General features: G+C 35.9%; 3 pseudogenes across 1 annotated transcript in view; 1 reads left to right on the top strand and 2 right to left on the bottom strand.

Moving 5' to 3' along the window:
* The window catches only part of LOC134478861 (ralA-binding protein 1-like), a 31,169-nt pseudogene extending 25,520 nt beyond the window's left edge, over positions 1-5,649 (bottom strand).
* Positions 1-14,026, bottom strand: part of Nid2-ps16 (nidogen 2, pseudogene 15) — a 1,080,338-nt pseudogene that overhangs the window by 528,156 nt on the left and 538,156 nt on the right.
* Naa11-ps12 (N(alpha)-acetyltransferase 11, NatA catalytic subunit, pseudogene 12) lies at positions 5,509-7,351 on the top strand (annotated as a pseudogene).

The raw sequence follows: 14,026 nt of genomic DNA, 5'->3' as shown, positions 1-14,026 counted from the left end.
GCTCCAGAGACCAAGGAAGACAGCAGCAAGAATATAGCATGAAATCAAAGCATAGTAATCGGACAAGAAACCACTGATGTACTGGAAATCTAATAAAGAACCAGACAGTGAGCACATAAGTATATTTTTATGAAGTTAGTATCTATATTATCAGTCATCTTTGATGAGGATTGTAAGTATCTACGAAACAGTCCCTTAAATGAGAAACACAGCACATGTGCTCTCTCCCTATCCATAACAACAATGAACCCAAACCTAAGAAAACCACTTCACAAGCCATCTCTTTTACAAAGGTTTCATTCATTATTTTTTAATTTTTACTTTTTATTAATCAACTGCTATGCATAATCTATTACTTTGAAAATAATATGAGTGAGTGTGTCTGTGTCTGTGTCTGTGGTATGTTTGCATGTGTGTGTGCCTGTGTGTGTGTATGTGTGCGTGTGTGTGTGTTTGTGTGTATGTTTGAGGGCTTCTGATGATTCATCCAAGACCCCAATGTTACATGTCAGCTTAGTAGAATTTTATGAAAAGGACAACTTACACTAACTGACTTTGTATCTTTTTATGCAGAGGCTAACAATTATGCAAAAGCATCTTAGAATATGAAAAAAAAACAGCTCTGATCTTGTGGTTGGAATGTAACAATAAAGGAACAAATTTAAGGTTTCGTTCAGAATGTAAAATTAATCACCTATGGGTGAAAATATAGATCAGGACTCAGAAATCATACATGCCAGAAGGAAATAATCACCTGCAAGTTTCCTTCTTACACCAATATGGCACATTGAAATATGTACATATATTCATAAACCACATACTCATAGGAACACACATACACACACACACACACACACACACACACACACACAGACAGACACACACACACGGTAAGCATAGAACATTTAATGAAAAGTAAAGCTTCTGATATTTTGATGAATGTCTGAAAACATTGATATAATTTTAAGACAACAAAGTTTTATTATAAAGAATTCTGCACATGAGATAAAGTAATAATTCACATGGGACTTTAATTCACATTATTGTAAACATTTTGTTTTCAGAGCATTAGAAACATATTAATGTCTAATTAATGGTTGCGAAGGTGTATACATCTCTTTCTGATGGTGATTTTGTTTGTAAATCAGATTTCAGGACAAAGAGACTTTTTAAATAAAATATTTCTACAAATAACATTTTGAAAGCATGAAAACTAAAATAGAACTGGTAGTTTTATTATATATGCTAAAATATTTCTTGACTCATGATGAACCACAGAAAGGTAAACAATTCTTAAGAGAGAAGATCAACCTTAGGATAGTTCACATGCTCCTTCTATGAGGAATAAAATGTTTTAATTTTTCAAAGACAAATAAAAAAACGTTTAACGTAAATATATTTGCCTATATCTTCAGATAGAAATAATAACTGTAAATGTTGAAATTACATATTAATAGACTAAATGTGCAACAGTGAGGTGATACTATCACTAACAAGGTATGAATTTTAAAACAGATTACTAAAATCATGGAGGCATGTAGTAAAATGCTGTCCCCCAGAAATGGCATAAGCATTGACTCATGAGGACAGTGCAGTTGTTTTCTACACAATGCTAAGACCAAAACTCAATATTTTATACATTGGTAATTAGTAAAGTCAAGAAAAGGAAAGAACATGAATATAGGGAAAGGTTTGGGGATACCTTGTGATTGTGCAGGTGATTTGGCATTTCTATACTTATATGAAATTATCGAATAAAGATAATTCTAAAATCATCTGCATCTATCTATTTTAAAATATAAGCAGTGTCTGAGAGATCTACATTCAATCTTAAGAGTAAAGAAAAAACAAAAATTAGGCGGAAAAATCCTAATATAAAAATAGGATTAAAACATTTTCCTAATTTATCCATAGAAAAACTTTACATGTTTATCTTAAGTGTAATGAAATACATTGATGATTCAAAGAATTTTCAAACGATAAAAGAAAAGGCTAAAGTATAAACAAAAAAATCAATGAAAACTCCTAAAAATTGATATATTTATAAAATATATATGAAGAATTATTTCTGAATACTGACTAGAGAATATGAAGAAAGAAAATAAGGGAAGATATCTAAGAAAGGTAGAAGAATGTTTTGATGATCTGATAATATCTCTTCAAAGACAAAAAGGATATAAACATATAACATGAATAAAAGTTATAATTATCTATTACCAATCTTCTGAACTACACAAAAGGTTTTTAATAATTATGGTAGGATAAAATATTAAAGCACTAGAGTCATGGGAGAGAATTAGTAAAAATGTTCATGTTAAAGCAAATGGATCTAAGTCACAAAAGTGTACAACACTGAGCATTTGCCACAGCTAAAGTCAAACAGCAGAGGCAAGAGAACATTTCCCTATGGGACGTTCTGCTCTTCTGCTCTTCTCTGTCCTGAGGACACATATGGTTCAGCCAAGCTAATGAGTGTTCCCTGATTTATGTCACTGACTCAAAATCTATTTTATGCTATTTTTAGTTACTGTTTTGTGTAACATGGACCTGGTATGAGTAAGAAATTGCTTGGTGATCTAAAATACCTTCATTATAGTGCCCTTTGTAAGTCTAGTGCAGTGTCCACAGTGACATGTTAGAACACTGACTCTAGGTGTACCCATTAGCATTTATGAAAGGCAGAGAGGTGGTGATCCCTGAGTCACAGTCTATTCTGCTTTACAGTAGGAAATGTCTTCAATGCTCTACATGTTACACAGTAGTTAAATTTTTGATCTGCACTAAACCCAATACTGGGAAGTGAACAATAATATAAGCCTGAGAAAAATAGACAATTATTCAATAGATATTTATGTTTATCTCAATGATAGAACTACTGTATAGTATTGTGAGGTTGTGAGTTTTATCCTAAACACCATACACAAAGATGAACACACACACACACACACACACACACACACACACCACTGTTAAATTTATAAAGGTAATTTCTGAACAGAAATTACATGCAAAGATACCCTCATGACTAGATTATTCAAATAAACATGAGGATGAAAGCCATGACTTTGTAGCTGGTATTCAGAGGAAGGGATAAGGATGCATAGTAAGAGACTTAGAGAGAGAGCACAGAATGGAGATAAAGAGCTAATATATCATTGAACACTTAGGAATGGAGATAAAGAGCTAAAATATCATTGAACACTTAGGTATGGAGTGTTATGGTTATAACACTTAGGTATATCAATAATGCTTTATGATAATATTATATAATAAAAATTGTTTACTAGACATAAATATTTTAAAATGAATAAGGAATAGAGGAAACAACACACAAGTTTATATATAAGCAATAAGGATTCAGGAGGGGGCAGTTTAATTGTACTAATAATACTCCACATGGAAATATATGCTGTTGGAAATATTTGGTTCAATTTTCAGTGATATAACAAAAAGTATTTCTTCTTTTTGGATCTCTAGTAGATGAATCAGTCTTGTTTCATGTTGCTCTCTACACATCACATATGAGAGTCCTATGTCTGCATTGACTACAGATATAATTTAATATAATTTAATGTGAAATAATTTAATTAGTTCCACACAATACTGTCTAAATTCTCTCCCTCAGTCTCTCTGTCCCACTGTCCCTCTCTCCCTTTGTCCTGCTCTCCCCATCCATGCTCTTCTTATGTCTCCATCTTCCATTACTTTACAAACTGTCTCTCTCCTAGTCATGAACATGGAATATTATTTTGGTTTTGTATTCACATACAGTGTCACAGCCTGCAATGTTCTCAGTGAATATCTGCATGGGAAGTTCCATTTTGTTGTGTTTCTTGGCTTCACGAATGGATCTGTGAAATGCAACAAAAATATACAATACAGCAAGATTAATTAGGAGCATATTTCAAGCTAATCCCTGTTAATATTTTTTCAGAATCATCTTAGCTTTCAATATAAGAAAATAAGTTCAGCAATATTCATTATTTGACTGGTGAATAGTCAAAAATGTTTCAGAAACAGATATAGTCAGGTAATAACACACTGACCTAAGTAGTATAGCCAGTCCTCAAAATGATGTGCCTGAAACAAACAGAAGAATAGAAATTTGCTTGACCTCAAAGGAGGAAGCAGCAGATGGTTGGAATGTGTATGATAGAGTGACATCTACTTAGTGGAACTTAAAATAAGACTTGAGAGTACTGTTTACTCTAATACAAAGAGGAAATAATAAATGCAGAACTTCCACCAAATTAAATAAAATAAGGAATGGACAGGAGAATGCAAAACATTTTCCATTGACCATCTAATTAACAACTGATTTTGAGACAGAATATCAAATGTGTGTATATATATATATATACATATATATATACATGTAAGCACATACTACCATTCCTATATCACCAAGGAATTAAAATATTAACAAAAGTAAAATATCTTTGTAGAAAGAAATACCACCAAATGGTCTGTTCCATGGAACTGTGAAATTGAAAAATATTAGTCATGATAAATGGTAAGATTTTTAAGGTTATTATGCATAAAAATATCTTACGTCTGTGGTCATCAATTATGGTATAGGTATATTTGGCAGTCTCTACACGATTCCACCTCTAAATGACCTAATTTTTGTACTGCCGTGCTGTCATGTGACACTTTACCATCCCTAAATATAATATTTCTCATATTTGATAAGAGAGAAACCCTAAGTATTAAATAACAAACTTTTGAGATTTTACCAGAGGAATAGAAAACATTCAGAGAACAAAAGGTGATCTTCTCTTTTGTCAGAGTCTATGACAAATGCTTTTCCATGTAAAGAACAAAGTCACAGAGCCTAGAATGCTCATAAAACTTGTGTTTGTGTTATTTGAGTCAACTGTGTGATAACACTAAGAATTTGGATAGAAGAATGAAAAGAGCCCAAATATGGAGTATGCATGAACTTTTCTGTTTTTTTTTTCTTTTTCTTTTTTTCGGAGCTGGGGACCGAACCCAGGGCCTTGCGCTTGCTAGGTAAGCGCTCTACCACTGAGCTAAATCCCCAACCCGCATGAACTTTTCATGTGGAAAAAAATTTGAATTTTGGTGTATGTTTGATTAGAGCAGAAGGCACGTGCTACACAATCCCTGTGATTCCATCGACTACACTCAATATAATATCAATATGCCATGAGCACATCTTCTCATGAAAGATTAGAATGCAAATTTGAAATTTTCCTGAACTCTGAAAATTATACCTGACTCTGGTGGTCTAATGACACCAGTCCTTTTTAATTGACTATAAAATCCAGTGATATTCTTCTGCAGAGACATTCAAATACTTGAATATTGCAAGAGTAACTTTTCATCATTCAATTAAATACTAATTTTTAAGAAAATGTGGGAGTATATAAAGTACTTTTCAAATTTAATTATACTACACAATATTATTGGGAAGAGATAGATCTGTGTACTTTTAAGACACAGATAAAATCAGATCATTTTGGGAAGAAGAATGTCTAGGATAAATAAGATCTTGTCTTGTTCACATTCTTCTAGGACAATGCACCTCTGTCCTGCCCCATGGATCTTGTGGAGTCTTGAACATCCCAGATCAAAACATAAAGCACACTGGTGCTTTGCCCATTGGTCCGGCCCTGTGGGCTCACACGAGGTTAGAGGTAGCTCGCGAGGTCATGCTGTGCAAGCGCGTCCAAAATGTTGTACATGCTTCCGCATCTACACAATGGCTGGCAGGTAGACCGGCCAATCCTTTCAGAGGAGGACTGCGTGGTCATCATTTACTTCGGACACGACTTGCATGAAGATATACAAAGTTCTGTACAGCATCGCCGAAACGAAATGGAAGATAGTGAGAGATCTTCCTCATCTCGTATGAGTTCCGTTTGGATAACCCAGGTGTCTTAAAGCAAATGGTGCTGGTGTCGCTTGTGCTCTGTGGCATCCTCTCTGATTCTCCCGAGTCTGATAGGCTTTTCTGCCGCCAATATGAGCATCTGCTGGGCTCGGCCATATGACCTGATAAACATACAGCACTGCAACCTGCTCTGCCTGCCCGAGAACTACCAGATGAAATATTACTATCATGGCTTCTCGTGGCCCAGCTCTCCTACATTGCTGAGGATGAGGTTGGGAAGATTGTGGGTTATGTTCTGGCCAAAATGGAAGAGGATCCTGATAGCGTCCCTCATGGACACATCACCCCACTGGCTGTGAAGCGCTGCCACCTAAGCTTTGGATTGGCCAAGAAGCTAATGGACCAGGCCTCCCAGGCCATGATAGAGGACTTCAGTGCAAAGTATGTCTCCCTGCATGCCAGGAAGAGCAACTGAGCAGCCTTGCACCTCTGTTCCAGCACCCTGAACTTCCAGGTTAGTGAGGTGGAGCCCAAGTACTATGCAGATGGCGAAGATGCATATGCTCTGAAGCGAGATCTCTCACAGATGGCAGATGAGCTGAGAAGGCAACTGGAGCTGAAGAAAGGCAGATATGTCGTTTTTGGTTCCAAGGAGAATCAGGGTAGCACACTTCCTGGTTCCGAAGAGGCCTATCAGCAGGACAACCTGGCTGGAGGTGACAGTGGCAGTAATGGCAAAGATAGCACTGGTGTCCAAGACAGCTTGCAGACCTTGGGGTCTGCCTCTTAGGACCTGCTTGAGCACAACAGGTCCTCGTATTTTAGTCATATTGTTCTTGGGAACCTTGTTCTGCAGTCCTGTGATGCAAATGGCTCTCCTTTTGATGCTTAGCAACCTTCTGCATAACCTGTGTGATCATGGAGGCACACCTGGACACAGAACCTGTTGTGCGGGAGTCAAGGAGGCCTGAGGACTGCCATGCAGCACCTTTCTTGGCTACTTCATGCTGCCATCAGATTCTGTTCAGTGCTGTACTGGTTCTGTATATCCTGCAGGTTTCCAAACCCTAGAATGCTAAACAGGAAGTGGGGACAACTTGAGAATACCCCAGCATCCTGCATTTGCCAGTGTTTATCTGGGTTTTCCTTGGAGTAGAACCGTCAAGCTAGTCCTCATGCCCTCTCCCTTGTGGGGAGTTATCCGCTCTTGCTTTCTGGGGAACTGCCTGGCCTTGCCCTCCTTTCTTTTCAAGAAGAATGCTCTCTTTCCTGGTGGGAGACGATGATAGGTTCTGGACTAATATGGGAGCAGAATTTGTAGATCTTAAGGAAATGACAAGCAGAAATTAAACTGCAATCTCTAACCTGAACAAATAAAAATATAAGGAGAAGAAAAAAACCCAAACAAACAACAAAACAAAGAACAAAAACAAAGCAAAAAACCATAAAGCACCTACGTACATGTGGAAATGGATATAATGAAGAGTATAGAAAAATCTAGGATCATGATAGAAGGGGGAAAGTTGAGTTGGCATCCTGTGTACAATTAGACTAAAATTGACTCTATTTTTGCAAACATTTTGGGATGATGAAAGCATTTGGTGAAAGGAGTTACTAGATAGATACACACTCTTCAATGGTCACCAATAACCATAGCCTGATTTTTGTTTTCTAATTGGAGAATATTAGAATGAGTATACTCATTCACTGGGAAGTGAATTACACTCCATTAATTTGACCCACAATTTCTGAAGTTATCATCTTGTGATCACAGGTCCGAACTCTAGGTCTTACCGAAAGGTGGCAACAACATATCCCATCGGCCAGTATAGGTAAATGGACTTGGAAGCAGCAGTGTTGTCTGATCTGAATGCGTCCACTTCATCACCAATCCACAGGTAAGCCAATGGAATGACTTGTTTTATCTTAAATTTCTTATTTTTATAAAGAGAATCAAATATCTGTTAGTTTAATTTGCATTGTAGTTGGTGTTGTGGTAAAACCAAGTTCTTCCTGCCCCAGAGCAAAAAAGGACACATCCATTGCTAAATCTAAGCACAGCGGCACTTATAGAAAGCCACCTGTATCAATATTTCTTACCTGGATTTAGTTAAGGAGTAACTATTTTGCTTTGTTTTTTTCCCATAATACACAAAGGAAATTATTTCAAGATTTTTTATTTTAATTAATTACATGGAAAAATCTTTCCAGAATATAAACAAAAATATTGTTGGGCTTAGTAAAATTTTCTGTTGTCTATCTCCCTTTACTAAAATATTCAATGACCTCATTCTAGTAGCTCCTGTAGAAAACCCACAAATTATATATCACACAAGTAACCAAAAAGGCGATCCTTTTTTCCAATAATTTAGCCAAATAATTAGAATAATGTCTTCCTATCAAGCATTCTGGTATTATTAGAAGTGTTTTTAAGAAACAATAATCTTTGAAGCATAAATTTTCTCCTTTTGTCATTCTTTTTCTGAGTAATTTGCTCTTCGAGAATTCTACATTAAAATACAATGCATTTGATGATTGTTTTTGTCACTTTCTCCTTCCATTCTATCTCCTGACAGATCTCATCACCACACTCATGATTTTTTTTGCATTTTTTAATGATGGATGGTGCATTTGCTGTGTAAACCTAGGTATTGAACTTTCCTTCTGATACTCATGAGCTAATATGTGGCTAGATAACTGAAGATAATGACTCCCTCTCAAATTCAGGGGACAGAATATCACAAGAATAAATCATGGTTCAAAATCCTGTATATAAACCTTTAATATTTAAAACATGGGAAGACTAATTGCACTACAAAGAAAGATTCCTCATATAATCTAATGTAACATACTATAGTTTAAATACAAGCCATCGTGCAACATGTACTTCAAGATATACATACATACATGTCTCAATAATGAGATATTTATATTTACATTTTATATTCACCATTTAAACATATATATAAAATTCCCAAGAAATGCTTGAACCTGAAACTTCTAATTCCAATGTCTGATAAGAGATAATCTTCCTTGAAAATGGAAATAACAATAATCACTCCTTATAAACTTGATAAACTTCTTTCCATAATGTGAATGAGATTCTAAAAATAGTTTTAATTACAATTGCAACATGACAGAAGGGATCATATGTACTGCCTTTAAGAAACCAACCATTTCCGTTTCCTTTATTCTCAGCACAAAGTTAAGTTTACTTCCTTCCATCAACTACACTTATATGGCAAATGATCAGTTTATTTCTTTTTACATTTCTGATGAGTTGATTACTATCTTTTAATATAAAATGTGAAGATTTCCCCCTGTGGAAAAAAGGGAGCTCTGTACCAAAAAAAAAAAAAAAAAAAAAAGAAAGATGGACAGATTGACAGACACCCAGTCCATTCTTTTATTTTCAGCCTGCCTCAGACACTAATTACCATTTTCTGTGAAGGAGCTTACATGACTGATCAGGGTTGCAAGAAAAACATACCCAGTTGGTGTATTTATAATGTATAGAAGAACTCTCACCTGAATATTTTATTTTTCTCACAATCTGTGAAACGGATCTTCTGGAAAATGATTCACTGATGATCAGAAAATTTGACCCCTGCCCCCCCCAAAATGGAATAGACTATTTTATTGATGTCTGTCTGATAAATTTATGTACTTATGGGAACACCACTTAAGATATTTACTTGATAGTATCAATACCAGCATCACATATTCTAGAAGGCTGTGATCATAAGTAGTGGAGATTATATATGATGTGGTCCCAGAAAACATCTCTATGGCCATAAATTCTAATATAACTAAGTACACAGTTTCATTCAATCACAACAGTTTTCTCTAGTGTCTGCAGAATCACCAAGCAAGACTTAGTGCCAGCAGTTTCCCTTGATAGTGGAGAGATAGAAGCTGCTTCCTGTCTCTTCATGCTAATCTGGAAGCTATGAGGCTTACATGTGTAGCTCCTTATGACCAACAATCTTGCTTCTGTAATCTATTTGTAAACACCAAGCAAGAAGGCTCCTGCTTATCAGGAGTTTAATATTTTATTTAGAGAAATGTGTCACTATATAGTTCACAGGGCTGTCATCACCAGTTGTAATACTCCTAAGTTAGTTTTTAAAAAATGCTAGAAATGTGGGCACATGCCTGCATAACTGTCTCCTTGGTAGCTTTTCACTAATCTTTCACCAGATTCAAACAGCAGAGTAGCACCTTAATTAATTAATTTTTTAAATGTGCCCAAAGAATGTGTCAAAACAAATTGAGAAATATATAGGAGTAGTCCAGTAAGCATCAACCCTACTCAAAGAAGTATATGCCACTAAGGAAACTTGAGAGTAAGAGAAACCTCCCCTAGGATTGTCAATTAGATTGCCTATCTAATACCAAATACACATTCCTGAAAACACAAATACAAGCAATATTATACTGACTGAGTAGGTTATATTTAAGTACTTAGAAACTGTACATATATATGTATCCATGAATATCTATTATATATGTGTATCTTATGTTAGCTTACATATAAAAAAATGAGCAAAAATGAGTAATAAAAAAAACCAGAAAGCCATGATTTCAAAAGAGAACAAGGAGGGGTATATGGAAGGATGTGGAAGGACATGGAAGAGGAAAAAGAAGGAGAATGTAAAGTAATTATAATCTCAAAAATAAAGGAGGTTATAAACAGTTTTGTACCTTAAGGCCTTTCCACTGAGTAGCCTCTTATAGTAAGGAAAGCATGATGCGTATACTTACAGTTTACTGGATACCACCAAAATGTCATTGAACAAGGTCAGGTATCGTTTCTTTCTTTTCCAGCCTCTTTGGATAACCGCAGCACCTTGGCAAACCACAGTTCGATTTTCTTCTCCTACATCTTCCTCCTTAGTCGTGTCCATATTGGAGAAAAAAAAAATTCTCCTGATGCAGAGCTCCACCTAGAGAACAAGTGTTCAGTGGATAAGTTAAAAACCAATGTTCATACTGTAGTTCAAAGGGTGAACGGAGTTAAAATGCAGACTCAGTTTTCCAAGCATGATTCTGTTGAGCTATAGACAGCTTTAAAATGTAACAGAAACTATGTCATGGATGAAGGGAACTATTGGGAACGTATTGAAGAAGTAGGATCTTTTCAGAAGTGGGACCCTTTTCAGAAGTGTCATGGGAATAGTTTGAAGAAGTGTAGTTGGTAGGATATAGAGCAATGGTTCTCAAACTCTAAATGCTACAACACTTTAATGCAGTTCCTAAACTTGTAGTGATACCCTCCAATAAAATTATTTCATTGCTACTTTATAACTGATTTTTTGAAAGTTTTATATATCCTAATGTAGATATATATTATGTCACATATCAGATATGATACTCTGAGAAAATGCTATAACTAAACCTTTGTGAGCTAACATTGTAGATTGTTGCGCCCACCCTGACCAGCAAGGAAGACGCAACACCGCCGGATTTTTCTCAACAGCCTTTATTGCAGGAACACCTAATTGTTGATATGGGGACCCCGAGGAACAAAGGCACTTGCCTTAAATACAAGACAGACAGTGACTGTAAACTTGTCCTCTGGGGATTGGTGCAGTATGAGATACCTTATTAGCATGCATATCACCCTGGCCTTGTAAATGCCAGAAGAAGGCCAGAGACACGGCTATAACGGTTGTATACCACAAACGACCACTAGATGTCAGTGCCATCTTTAGCCGCTCCCAACAGTAGATGTGCTGAAAATAATCAGGTTATCTCAATTGCCAGGCTTGGTCCAGTTCAAGATACAAGAAAGAAAGATTCCTGATAGTTACAAACAAAAAAACAACAAGAACAATAAAAGGAAAAATGAAAAAATACAAGCATTCATCAAAAAATTTGTGAAATTGGTCTTGTCTAGCAAAGGTAGACATTTCCCCTGACTGTGGCAAAAGGGACATATGGCTCTCCATTGACTTGTTCATATTAGGATATCAATTTCCATTCTGACCTTCTTTATTTTGAAGGGCGTAATCATACTTGGTATACATATAAAATCCCACATCTAGGTTACAGACATTTTCCAACATCCTCATCCCCTTCTTCATTATACTAACTCCTAACATGTGCTAGAATCCCCTTCCTCTCTTTGTGAGTCCTTTTCCGTGACCAAGCTATCTCCACTCTCTCTTCTGATAGTCTTCCTTGTCTTTTCCCAGACTTGGTCAAGCCTGTTTCTGTTTTCTATATTCTGAAATTTTCCATGTGCCTCTGAACATTTTTCTCTCTTATTCATAATAAAATTGTTCCCTATAACAATGGAGTGGCTTCTGTTTTGGTGGTTTCTTTATTGTGCCCTGCTCTTTCAGTTTGGATATTTAAAATATATAGTTACTCAAGTGACTATAATTCATCCCACAATATATGTTACATCTTTCAAAGAATATGTACAGAAATGTCATAGCTTTCACTTAGAAAGGACTTAAGACTCACATGAATCAAAAGGAGAACAGACAATAGTTGCCATCACACACATCAAGCAGTATTGTAAAGATATGTTTAAAAAATAGTAGTACCTCAGCTTCATGAACAAAATTTTAAGTTAATGACCATGTCATGAAAGCTGTGCATGTCTCATCTGAGTCAGTGTTAACTTCTGAGCATTAGATTCCAAAGGGCACAATGTGTGTTGGAAACAATAACAATTTCTTAAAAACCAGAGAACTCTTAGACTGTGGGTAAGATTTACCAGTTTCTTAAAATAAAAATCTACAGCCATGGGGGGAAAGTAATTGGATTGAGCATCAATTAAAACTAAGCTTATTCGCCAAGTAAGAGCAATTCAGTGTGTGAAACACTAGTTGTCTGTTTATCTTCAAAGTCATCCTCCTACAAGCTTCTCCCGCTTTGAATGAACAGAATTTGCGATTCATACTTGGATACGCCCGTCTTTTGTATATAGAGAAGTATGTTTTTTACCATTTAGAACGACTTAAAACTAAGCTTATTTGCCAAGTAACATCAATTTACTTGGCGAAACACTAGCTGTGTGTTTATCTTCAAAGTCAACTTCCTACAAGCTTTTCCTGCTTGGAACGAACAGAATTCGCCAAAGAATGTGCGATTCATACTGGGAAACGCACGTCTTGTCTATATAGAAAGGTATGCTTTTTACCGTCTAGAACTATCTAAAACTAAGCTTATTCACCGAGTAACAGTAATTCACTTTGCAAAACACCAGCTATGTGTTTATGTTCAAGGTAAACTTCATACCAGCTTTTCCCGCTTGGAACAAACAGAAGTCGCCAAAGAATGTGCGATTGAGAGTGGGAAATGCACGTTTTGTCTATACAGAAAAGTATGTTTGTTACCGTCTAGAACCACTTAAAACTAAGCTTAATCTCCAAGTAACAGCCATTCACTTTCTGGAACACTAGTTGTGTGTTTATCAAAAGTCAACTTCCTACAAACTTTTCCCACTTGGAACGAACAGATTGGCCAAAGAATGTGCGATTCAGACTAGGAAACTCACGTTTTGTCTATATAGAAAAGTAGGTTTTTTACCATCTACAACCATTTAAAACTAAGTTTTTTCACCATGTAACAGCAATTCACTTTGCAAAACGCTAGCTGTGTCTTTATGTTCAAGGTAAACTTCATACAAGCTTTTCCCGCTTGGAACGAACAGAATTCGCCAAAGAATGTGCAATTCAGACAGGGACAAGCACGTCTTTTCTATATAGAAAAGTATGCTTTTTATCGTCTAGAACCAATTAAAACTAAGCTTATTTGCCAACAACAATTCACTTTGTGAAGCACTAGCTGTGTGTTTATCTTCAAAGTCAAATTCCCACAAGCTTTTCCCGCTTAGAACAAACAGAATCCGTCAAAGAATGTGACATTGAGACAGGGAAACGCATGTTTTGTCTTTATACAAGAGTATGCTTTGTACCGTGTAGTACCACCTAAAAGTAAGCTTATTTGCCAAGTAACATCAATTCATTATGGGAAACTGTAGCTGTGTGTTTATCTTAAAGTCAACTTCCTACAAGCTTCTCCCGCTTGGAATGAACAGAATTCGAAAAAGAATGTGTGATTCAGACTAAAAACGCACGTTTTGTCTATAAAGAAAAGTATGCTTTTAATCGTCTAGAACTACTTATAAAGAAGCTTATTGGCCAAGTCACAGCA

The sequence above is a fragment of the Rattus norvegicus genome, chromosome 3 (genome assembly GCF_021556685.1).
Source record: "Rattus norvegicus strain SHRSP/BbbUtx chromosome 3, alternate assembly SHRSP_T2T, whole genome shotgun sequence".
NCBI classification, from domain to species: domain Eukaryota; kingdom Metazoa; phylum Chordata; class Mammalia; order Rodentia; family Muridae; genus Rattus; species Rattus norvegicus.
Note: the sequence above shows the minus strand (reverse complement) of the source record. Positions and strands in the feature narration are given on the sequence as shown.